Genomic DNA, 12,542 nt, shown 5'->3' on the forward strand with positions numbered 1-12,542 from the left:
TGTGTTGTGTCTGTGTGTGATTGTGTATGCGCATGTGTCTGCGTATGTGACTGTGTATATCTGTGTGTGTGCATGTGTGTGTCTGTGTGTGTATCTGCGTCTGTGTGTGCATGCATCTCTGTGTGTCTGTGTGTGTATGTACCTGTGTGTGTTGGTTTGTGGGACTCTGTGTCTGTATGCGTGACTGCGTGTCGTGTCTGTGTGTGACTGTGTGTGCATGTGAGGCTGTGTGTCTGTGTGTGACTGTGTGTGCATGTGAGGCTGTGTGTCTGTGTGTGTCTGTGTGTATCACTGTGTGTGTGTTTGTGTGTGCGTCTGACTGAAAATCATCACTGTGAGCATTGGCTGTTTGTCGGGTACCAGCATTGGATGCAGTGAGGCCTCTGAAGCTGCCTAACTAATCCCATTTGTTGCTTTATATACCGCTGTCAAACAAGCACGTTTCTGGGGTTTTTCTCTTAGTTTTTTTTTTTTTTTTTTTTTTTTGAGACGGAGTCTCGCTTTGTCGCCCAGGCTGGAGTGCAGTGGCGCAATCTCGGCTCACTGCAAGCTCCGCCTCCCGGGTTCACGCCATTCTCCTGCCTCAGCCTCTCCGAGTAGCTGGGACTACAGGCCCCGCCACCACGCCCGGCTAATTTTTTGTATTTTTAGTAGAGACGGGGTTTCACCGTGGTCTCGATCTCCTGACCTCGTGATTCGCCCGCCTCGGCCTCCCAAAGTGCTGGGATTACAAGCGTGAGCCACCGCGCCCGGCCTTCTCTTAGTTTTTTAATGTCCAATCTTATTGCTGCATGCTGTCACTTTTTATTGCTCTCAGTGTGGTTTTTCGTAACAGGTTTCACATGTGCAAATTTGCTTTCTGTAAACAACCTTTGAGGAAGAAACCTTTGTTTGCTATACTGTTAAGTTCCATGAGGGAAGGACCTCATTTCTCTTGGTCTCCTTGCACCTGGCACACAGGGAGGCTGAAAGGAGAGCTCATTAAATATTCACCAAGGGAATAATCAATTCTATTTCAATTGACCATAAAGGAAGAATAAGTGTCTCAGAATCCAAATGGCTTAACGTTGCCTAATACAGAGACTCGGTGGGTCTACACTGGCTTCTAACAGGCTTAAAAATCTCTTGGTTTGGCCGGGCGCGGTGGCTCATGCCTGTAATCCCAGCACTTTGGGAGGCCAAGGCGGGCAGATCACGAGGTCAGGAGATCGAGATCATCCTGGCTAACACGGTGAAACCCCATCTCTATTAAAAATACAAAAAATTAGCAGGGCATGGTGGCGGGCGCCTGTAGTCCCAGCTACTTGGGAGTCTGAGGCAGGAGAATGGGGTGAACCCGGGGGGCGGAGCCTGCAGTGAGCCGAGATCGCGCCACTGCACTCCAGCCTGGGCGACAGAGTGAGACTCCGTCTCAAAAAAAAAAAGAAATCTCTTGGTTCTTGGTTATGTCATTGGAAGATGTACTTTCTTGGCAGAAATTCCCTTTTTTTTTTCTCCAAGACCTCCTTGGCCACTTCTTCTTGGAAATCCTCCTTTTCCCTCTCCATGTGGTTCTAGAGAGCTCTTTTGTGATTACCCTTTGAGATATCTTCATGCAGGGATTTCATCTGAATTTTGCTGTGTACTCAGTTTGGGGGAGAGACCCTTCAAGAAATACGACCGCTCATTGCCTTTTGCATGTTTTTTCTACTACACTTGACTTTAATTACCTTACTCTTATATAAATTCTTTGAGTGCTCTCCTGTCTCATTTGCAGCTGTTTACACCCATTTAAATCTCTTCACATCAACAAAGCCACTTATTTTATCCCGGTAATTTACTGGTCCAGATGTTAGTTACTGCCTGTAGGATTTTTTTGCCAGTTAATTCAAGATCTACCATTTTTCTCTGTCTATGCTGTGCATCATTTCTTCTACAAAAAAAAGTAATGAGCCCAGGTTATTAGGGGACAATTAATAGGGTAATTTTTTCAAACCCCTTTCATTTTTGGGGGGAATTTTCCTTTCCTGTTACTCAGGCCATTGTAGAGAACAGACTGAGGGAATTTACATCCCGAATTTGGTGATGGAACATGAATGGTAATTCCTACTCTTAAAAGGAAAATTGCGGTTGGATTCGGTGGCTTACGCCTGTAATCCCAGCACTTTGGGAGGCCGAGGCAGGCGGATCATGAGGTCAGGAGATCGAGACCATCCTGGCTAACACGGTGACTACTAAAAATACAAAAAAATTAGCCAGGCATGGTGGCATGCGCCTGTAGTCCCAGCTACTCGGGAGGCTGAGGCACCACTTGAACCAGTGGGTGGAGGTTGCAGTGAGCCGAGGTCATGCCACTGCACTCCAGCCTGGGCGACAGAGTGAGAGTCTGTTAAAAAAAAAAAAAAAAAAAAAAAAGGAAAACTGTCTTTTAAGTGTTTTCTTTAATTCAGTATGATGATTTATTTTGCTCAGTTTAATTTTTCAATTTCAGAAAATAATCTGCTTAAAGCATTGTTAGGTCAAAGATGATCACAGTTGCGTGGCCTCTGTTATTTGTCCCTTTAAAAATATTTAGTAAACGTCTCAATATATTTTATTTGACAATTCACTTTACTAGCAATTGCTATTGATGATATAGTCCTGTTACTGGAATGGAGTCACGATCTGGACCCCAAGAGAGGGTTCTTGGATCTCATGCCAGAAAGAATTGAGAGGAGTCCATAAAGTCAAAGCAAGTTTATTAGGAAAGCAAAGAAATAAAGAATGGATGCTCCATAGGCAGAGCAGCGGCATGGGCTGTTCCACTGAGCACACTTATCTCTTGATTACATGCTAAGTATGGTGTGGATCATTCATGAGTTTTCCGGGAAAGGTGTGGGCAATTCCTGGAACTGAAGATTCCTCCCCTTTTAGACTATATAGGGCAACTTCCTGAGGTTGCCATGGCATCTGTAAACCGTCATGGTGCTGGTGGAAGTGTTTCTTAGTGTGCTAATGTAATATAATTAGTGTATAATGAGCAGTGAGAACACCCAGAGGTCTGTTTTGTCGCCATCTTGATTTTCGTGGGACTTGGCCAGCTTCTTCACTGCAGACTGCTTTATCAGCAAGGTCTTTATGACCTGTATCTCGTGCTGTCCTCCTATCTCAACCTGTGACTTAGAATGCCTAACCGCCTGGGAACGCACCCTAGAAAGCCTCAGTCTTTTTTTTACCTAGGATCTATTCAAGATGGAGTGGCACTGGTTCAAACGCCTCTGACAGTTCCTCAAAAGCACTCACCATTCATCTTGCGAGAAGCTCACTTCAAAAAATAGGGAATGCCAAATCATCCACAGAGTTATTATTTTAAAATATTATTTCTTCCATCAATTACAGTTTTATAAACTCTTGTTAAAGGAAATAAATTTGCATTGGGTTGTGAATTATATGTTTGCTTCCGTTTGCTTTATTGTCTTAATTTTTGAGAATAAAGGTGACAGATGACAGATAGGGAAAGAGGTTCTTAGAAATATCTTTCTTCTGCATCTCATTCTTTGTAAACTGACATTTCTAAGACAGAAGAAAGACTTACGCTAAGATGGAAATAATTAAGCAGGATCTTTTCACGTATTTGATAGAAAAAGTGGCAGAAAGAGACATGCATGTCAGGAGTGGGTGATTGTGGGGGCTGAAGGCAAGGAAAGACAAGCTTAAAATGTTCTTCACCTCCAGAGAGGATCACTTAGCTCTGAGTGAGGTTAGAAAAGGGAATAATGGGCTTATTCATGTTAAGAGAGAAGATATTTTATGTCAGACTTCACTGCTTGCATTTTGATTTGCACTTTCTTCTCTTTTTAATTGGTTCCCCCTGTTACATTTCTTTTCTGATTTTGAGCTTCTGACATCATGTGCACACATGCAGTATCTAGCCTGGATGTGATAAAAGTTCTGAAGAAAAATATATGTGCAAAGGTCATAAAATTTGTCCTGACTCAGATACTTAGGAAATTTGTAATCTTAGGCAAGTTATAGGGCCTCAGTTTTCATGCCTAGAAAGTGACTATGATCCCTCCGTGGTGTACTTACGACATTGCAGGGATATTGAGAGAGTCAAATGAGTTATTGAATGTGACAAAACATATATGGATACCATATAAGTAGGAGATGAATATCATATAGATGGGAGGGGGGATTGTTACATAGCTTTATCCTCTAAACTGTAAGTTCTGGGACAATGCTCTTACTAATGTGCTCAGAAAATCACTGGGGGGTCTCAGGCAATCATTCAAGGGCTCTATAAGATCACAACATTTTATATACTACTACTAAGATACTGGTGCCTTTTTCACTCAAAAATCTCTTAGATGTGTACAGGGCAGTTTTCTACTGATATGTGGTGATGTCACTGCTGTGAAGATTCATGGAGTGTGTGCCTGTGTGTTCTTGTGTTTCTTAAAATGTTCCAGGACTGAAAATTTAGAAAAAAAAGGTGTACATTTTCAGAAAATAATTGTTTGTTTTTAGTGCTTCTCCTGACTCTCTACTATTTGTCTTCAGCTTTATCTGCGGAATGTTGGAACCTCATTATCATTCAGTAAGACATTATTTTGAAGACACAGAGTTTTCCTTGAGCCTGTGAAAAAACACAAGAGAGACCCTATTATCTAGCTTTGAAATGATACTTGCTTTTCAAAAACTGACGGAGTTTTATTTTTTCCAAATCTGAAATTTTACCATTCAGTAGGATTTTATCCTAAAATATCAGAATATTATTTAAAATACGGTTTTCTTTGTTTAAAGATGGATAGAACTTCAAAAGTGAGATCTGAAGACTGGCTTTCTCAAGCTAAAACAGCACTATCTACATAAAATGCTGAAAAAATTAAAAATGACTGCTGAAATAGTTGTCTATCTCATGAAAGGGAGAAATCTGCTCAAAAAAATATTGAGTCTAGGAAATAGACGAGAAAAGGAGGGAGAAGGTGACATTTGTTAAAGGACTTCGAGACCAGCCTGGCCAACATAGTGAAGCCCCGTCTTTGACGAAAATACAAAAATTAGCCGAGTATGGTGGTGGGCACCTATAATCCCAGCTACTCAGGAAGCTGAGGCAGGAGAATTGCTTGAACCCAAGAGGCGGAGGCTACAGTGAGCTGAGATCGCGCCATTGCATTCCCGCCTGGGCGACAGATTGAGACTCCATCTCAAAAAAAAAAAAAAAAAAAAAAAAAGGGATACAAAATTATAGCTAGCTTGGAGAAATAAGTTCAACTGTTCTGTATCACTGCAGCATGAATATAGTTAACAATAAGGTATTATACAGTTTCCCTGGATCAGCTGGGCTTGGCGGGGGTTGCCGCCTTTGAGAAGGGAGGCACAGGGCTTGGGTGAGGGGCAGAAGCCATCAGAAGTGCCTAGCTCTTTTGGAAACTGGCGGCCCAATGACTGACTACGTTTACATGACTTGCCTGTTGAACCTTGATTAACATCTGTACGCCTTTCCTAGTTCTAACCCTGAGCCCTGGGGAGGCAGGAAAGTGTGGCCGGCCTCTTGCACAGCTTTTTCTCCAAGTAAACTACTGAAATCAAACCGCATTTCACATGTGTTTACACATGTTGCTCAGGCTTGTTATGTCATTCTCCCAGTCATTAAAGAACAGACATTTAATACAACAGCTTTACCTTAAAAAAAATTATATAGTTTCAAATAGCTAAAAGGAGGATATTAAACATTCCCAACAAAATGAGTGTTTGAGAAAATGGATATGCATTATGATCTGATCACTCTGCGTTGTGTATATATAGAAACATTCTTAGATACCCCATTAAAATGTCTAATTATTTGTCAATTAAAAAAATATTCAATCTAGGTGGAAGTTTAAATGGTAAATAAAATAGGAAAAAATGTATATTCCCCTTAACTTAGTGTTAATTTTTTGTATTCAAGAGAACATCTCAAATAATAATACGGTGTAAGATAGACTTCAGTATCATTTTGTGATTAATCTTTTCAAGTTGAAAGAAGGCATTGATTATTTTTGGTGAAGTTATTACTGCAATAACTTTTGCACTAATATGTGTTCGTTAAAGTCACAACTTCTTTGTTGCTGTTTTTCAAATTAGAAGAGAAAAACAAACATGATGCTTCGAAGGGCAAATTATGATGTGTTATCGACTGAAGAGGTGTACACAGTGGGCAAGGGAATGCCAGAGCTCTGCAGGGTTGGCATGGCTGGATTTCTCCCAGGTGAAACTCTGGAAAAGAAATGACAGAACCTCCACTTTCCCATGATGCAGTATCCCACTGACAGAAAGACTTAGCTGTCAACATGAAGACTGAGTTAATATCTCATAGGCGGCATCATATGTTTGCTTTGAAAATGGATGAGGATGAGCCGCGGAACCAGGAGTGATGGCAGGACCAACCTTTAGAAAGTTCCTTCCACTCGGCTGGGTGCGGTGGCTCATGCCTGTAATCTCAGCACTTTGGGAGGCCGAGGCGGGCGGATCATCTGAGGTCAGGAATTCAAGACCAGCCTGGCCAATAGGGTGAAACCCCTCCTCTACTAAAAATACAAAAAAATGAGCTGGGCTTGGTGGCGGGCACCTGTAATTCCAGCTACTCAGGAGGCTGAGGCAGGGGAATCGCTTGAACCCAGGAGGCGGAGGTTGCAGTGAGCCGAGATCGCACCATTGTTGCCCAGCCTGGGCAATAAGAGCGAAACTCCATCTCAAAAAAAGAAAAAAAAAAAGGAAAGTTCCTTCCACTCTTTGATGAGTATTGGTCAAAAAGAATCCCGCCAGAACTGTAACCGAAGGAGGCGTTAAGCCTCCAGAAAAATCTCAAGGAAACTAACGTGCAAGCAACAGGCATAGCTAGTGAATAGGGCTCTAAAGGAAAGGGTGGAGATATTAACCAGTTAATGTAAAAGTTGGAGATAAAGTTCTTCTCCCAGAACGCAGAGGCATCAAAGGCGTTCTAGATGATAAGGATTCTTTCTTCTTTAGAGATAATAACATTCTTGGAAAGTATTTAGACTGAAATAAGTCACTATTGAAATGACATCCACACGAAGCTGCCCACTCCACTGAAGTTCTCAAATCTCTCATCAGTTAAATAATTTCCATCTCCCTCTTTTATAATAAACTCATAATTCATAAAACATGAAAGAATTAAAAAGATAAAAATGGATGAGTCCCTAAGTTCACCTGGGCTTGCTATTTTTATCTGGCATGAGCACTAAGTAGCCATCAAAGATTGTCTTTTATGTGATGAAAATGCAGTGGTACTCAAATACAGAAATGTTGGAAAACGTGGTACTCATGGTCTATTCTGGAGCTAGTGCGTCGATGCTTGCCCTGAAGGAGGAAAATGGCAGGTGGTGATACCGCAGGTGCCTTAGCATAGATCAAGGCAGTGGGATGGAAAGGCTCTGGTGGTCACTGTGAGATTCCCTGACATCACAACTAAACCTTCTGATAAAGGAAAGGTCATCAATTTTATTAAATCTCAGCACTTGAGCAAAGATCTCTAAGTATTTTGTGTTGGGACATAAGAAGATTGTATAAAGCATAAAGCACTTCTGCTGCATATTGGAGTATAATGTTTATCATAAAAAAATGAATTCTGTGGCCGGGCACAGTGGCTCATGCCTGTAATCCCAGCACTTTGGGAGGCCGAGGCGGGCGGATCACGAGGTCAGGAGATCGAGACCATCATGGCTAACATGGTGAAACCCCGTCTCTACTAAAAAAAAAAAAAAAAAAAAAATTCGCCGGGCGTGGTGGTGGGCGCCTGTAGTCCCAGCTACACGGGAGGCTGAGGCAGGAGAATGGCGTGAACCCGAGAGGCAGAGCTTGCAGTGAGCTGAGATCATGCCACTGCACTCCAGCCTAGAGACAGAGGGAGACTCCGTCTCAAAAAAAAAAAAAGAATTATGTTGTTGTTTGAGTTCTTAGCTCAAAAAACAAAACCTTCATGGAACTCCTTTTTTTGTATGAAAGACAAACTGACAAACTGTGAATTATTCAAATTTTGGAATTTGGCAGACATTTTCTCAAATGTGAATCAAGCGAGCTGCTTGTGACTTCAAGGGCAGGGGGAAACTGATGACATTTGTTACCCAAGATAAAATCTGAACTTTCAAGTAACAATAATAAATTTTGAAACTTTGTATCTATCATCACAAGCTTAATATGTTTTCAATACTCAAAACTGCTAATGAGATCACTGAGACATGAATAAATATGATTTTTAAAAATATATTGTGAAAAAGAAAAGATCTGAAGAAACAGTGAACCAAACTCTTTCAAACGATTAATGCATCATGTTACAAAATCCAACACAGCTAAAAGAACTATTCAGTATGCAAGAGATACCAATGGATTTTAATATAGCACAGTAGGAAACGCATATTGATATAGTTTCAAATCCATAATGCACCTAATAATTTTTAAATGCAACGTGTTGATTTTGGGTATAGTATCAAAGAAGAATAGCTACATTTATCTAAATAGATTTTTTGAATTCTATTTTTCCATCTGAGGAGGGCTTTATATTTTTAATATACTTCAATCAAAACAAGCTGTCATAACACAGTAAATGAAGAAGCAGATCTGAGAATTCAGCTGTCTTTTCGAAGACATTGAACATATTTGCAAAAATGTAAAATCCCCATACATTTTGGTTTGGAGAGTATAGTCATTTTCATAAAAAAAATTTGTGTTAACCTATGATATATTTATATTGTCTTAAATGAATGCATGAATATTTTCTAAAAGTTTAGTTTCAATGATTAATATAGTAAATGCAAATACACATATAATACACAGAAACAAAAGACCTTCAGGGTCATCAATAAATTTTAAGATTATAAAGTGACTCTGAAACCAAGAAGATTAATACATGATATGCTCCAAAAATGATAAGCTACGTTGTATTAACAGCTTTTGCAGACTATCTAGCATATAGTAGAATTTTTATAACTATTTATTGAGTGAATGAAAGAAATGTATATCTTCAGGGCTATGTCACACAAACTATGCAAATGTCTACAGTGCAGCATTCTCTCCCTCTCACTTAAGGTAATGGCTGACTGCTGTAACAAACAAATCCAAAGATACATAATAGCTCAAACTTGATAGACGTTCATTTCTTTTATGTCTATGACTTCTAATACCAAAGCAATTGTTCTTGATCACATCTGGCCCTCCTCTAAGTGGTCATGAGAAACTCAGCCCTTTGTGTTTTGTGATTCCACACCTTCTATATGTGGCTTCCACGGTGACCATATTTCTCTGAGTCAAGCCCGGAGAAAGAGAATGATTAACTAGAGAAGATGAAGCTGTATTTGAAGCGTTCTGCTTCAACGTGATACATATCATTTCTGCTTATATTATTTTGCTAAAGTGGCCTGGGACACCATGTCTAAGGGACAACACTAGATGAGGGAATATGGGAATCCAGCTTTAGTGGGCAGGTAAATTTAGAGAGTTTAGAGAGACAGTATCTAAATCAATTAAAATATCTAGATTTTGGCGCATGTTTAAAATACTCTGTTTAGTGTGCTGTGCAGTTAATGGTAGGAATTGTGTGTGGAGTATTAAGCTAAAAGTCTTATTTCTTTTTTTTTTTTTTGTAGAGTCTGAAAAAAGGTAATTAGCCAGTATGTCTGTATTTTGGTACAAAATTTCTCCCCTGCCTTTTTATCTTCACTGAAATCTTTTCAAGTACATCCATTTCTTCAGTCGGTGAACCTATGGAGCACTCACCAAAAATATGATCACAGGAAATTAATTAACTTTGGGGGGGAATAATTGCTGTATGGATTATTGGAGAAGAAAAATTATTGAGTTTTGAAGGTGGCATGGATTCCACATACACTTAAGAGCACCCAGGCCAATTTTAGTACTAGATAGATAAATACTTTTTTTTAGTTTTTGATTTTGAAATGTATGATGCATTTAATGAGATTCTTAGCACGCAGATTAAAAACAGTTTGTTCTAATTTAAACAGAAGATAATTTATTGGATGCACACTAGGGACTCACCGAATTACCAGGTAGCTGGATTTTGACCCATCAATGGGCAATCCCCGGCAGTCCTGGAAGACAGGGAGCAGGAGCCTCCCCAGCAGCCTCTTGTCAGGAGCCACCTGGAAAAATGAAAGGGACCTTGAGAGAATGGAACTTGGAACATCATCAAGCAATTTGTCTTTCCGCTCAGAAAGAGGTACCTTGTTGGTTTAGTTAGGGATTTTTACCCAGTTTGTAAACACTGGAGAGTAGGAGCTGTCTAAAATTCTGTCTCACACACAAATAAATTGGGGTGCTCTTGAGAAAGAGGTACTAAAAAAGACAGGAAGAAATAAAAACAGAAATATCTGCTCTGTCTTGCGTTGTCTTATCCTTAATTCTAAGCACATAGTTCTCTTGCCCATGAATATATCAAATCCAAATTATGTTGGCCTCCCTCTGACAGCTCATTGATGCTATTGGCAGTGCACACCATTAGAAAACATATTTCTACATCTCAATGGTACTTCAAAGCGTGGCAAAACAATTATGTTGTCAATATCATTAATTTACAATTGTTATTTCATCATGACCTAAATTCAAGCCAAATAGATTGAGTCAATTGCTAGAAGGAGCTCCAGGTTTCTATTGGATTCATATTTTTGATGGTGATATATTTGAACTTACTAAATGCCCCAAAATCTCAGTTTTATGTTTTATTCTCTTGGTATTCTCATTTCCAACGTGAATATTATGTGAGACTAACTGACCCTAGATAAAGAGGAAGAATGGTAGCGATAAACATTTTCGATACATTCAACCAGGAAAACTTTTCCTTTCTTTCCCCCCAACCCCTACATCTAGCTGAAAATATGAGCTAGAAAAATGTGTGTAACATTCAATAGGTTTGATTTTATAATAAAGGACAAAGGCTGATAAATGTCTTACTGTTTGTACTTCTCATTATTAGGAATTGTTTGACTATATATTAGCATTCCTATCCAGAAAATAAACGGATTCTCAATTTCTCACTTTGAAAAAAATAGACAGTTTCCTCCTGTCTAATTAAACTGTCCAGTCATCTTAAGCCTCTGGTAAAATTGAGTGTGGGCTCATCTGTATTCCTGTGGTGCAAGAGCCATACTGATTGTTTGCACAGTTTGTACAAAATGGGCTCCAGGTTTAACATGATTCGTATTTCCCAGACTCTTTGTGGAATGTGGACTGCACTCATTCTACATGTCAGTTTATGTCTTTAATGTGCACAGTGAGATTTTGAGGTTTAACATGTGAACGGCATACACAATCTGATCACATCAAAATTATTTAAGATGCTTTTAGGTTTCTGTGTGTGTATGCCGGTGCAAACACATAGGTAAACATACATACACAAACATATATTAATTAAAATATATATGTTGACTACATGTATATATATTGAATCTGGCTCTTCAATCTCATGTTCATCTCTAGTCTATTTCTTCCCCCATAATTCATTTATCATTACTTGGATCTTGGAAAATTAACTTGACCTCCTTTATGCCCCTCTAACAAAGATAACTAACTCCAATATATTTTACATTTGACTCCAGATTTTTAGCAGGCTTTTAGTAGATTCATTTTGGATTGACTAGTTGTTAATGTAATTGAGTAGTATAATTAAATATTATTTAATATGGTGAAAAGAATGAGAGATGTTATTTCTATGAAAACTTCCTTGGATACATTGGGAAGTCTGGATAAATATAAATTACTGACAGGAAAGACTGTAAAATTGGGAGTAAAGAAAACAGCATTCAATTTTAGAAACAAATGATAAAACATCCATGGACTCTCTATCCTGGTTGCTTCTCGAGTGTCTTTAGGTCCTGCTCCAGTTTACTTAAAGCTGATGATTACAGCAGATGAGTAATAGATATATTTTATGCAAGAAAGAAGATGGAGAACTCCAATCAGCACGCCAGGCTAGAGAAAAATTTCCATGCCTTGTCATGGTTTGGGTCCCTGATATAAAACCTGAGTTAAATCTTGGTGGAGGTTGGTGATTTGGGAGGTGTTTCCAGAAGCATCACTGACAGTGGGTTTAAGGAGAGGAAAGAGCAGGATACAGAGGGGAAGAGGCCATGTGGTTGTTTTTTGTGCTTATGAACAGTGGGAAACTGGGATTTTTAGTGGCTGTATGGAACACATATCAGAATTTCTCAACCAAGCAATGGACGGCTGGAAGCATTTATCCACCAACACCCATTCCCCATTCATTTAGGAATGCCTCCTCCCAGGCATTATCTCCCCCGTACTTCCAGATGGCACCTGTGCACAGGCTGGCAGGCCTTTGCTGTGGCGTCCTCACGTGGGATGCTGGCAATGTGATACGGGCTCCATGAGTGATTGCTACAGCCTTACATGAAAGGGGAGGGAAATTGGTAATATTTATATAGTTTAAAATCAAATAAAATGCCTGAGATAAATAGTATCACTTTTTGTGAGTCCTCACTTTAATTACCATTCATAGTTATAGTCTGAATAGGAAGGTCTTCGCTTATAAACAAGTTGTATGCTGGTTTGCA

The 12,542-nt window shown here is 39.5% G+C and overlaps 1 pseudogene; it reads left to right on the forward strand.

Annotated features, from left to right (window-relative positions):
* The first annotated feature begins 6,373 nt into the window (after positions 1-6,373).
* Positions 6,374-7,003, forward strand: LOC115836890 (annotated as a pseudogene).
* Positions 7,004-12,542: the final 5,539 nt, after the last annotated feature.

Source organism: Nomascus leucogenys, chromosome 10 (assembly GCF_006542625.1).
Source record: "Nomascus leucogenys isolate Asia chromosome 10, Asia_NLE_v1, whole genome shotgun sequence".
Lineage (NCBI taxonomy): Eukaryota > Metazoa > Chordata > Mammalia > Primates > Hylobatidae > Nomascus > Nomascus leucogenys.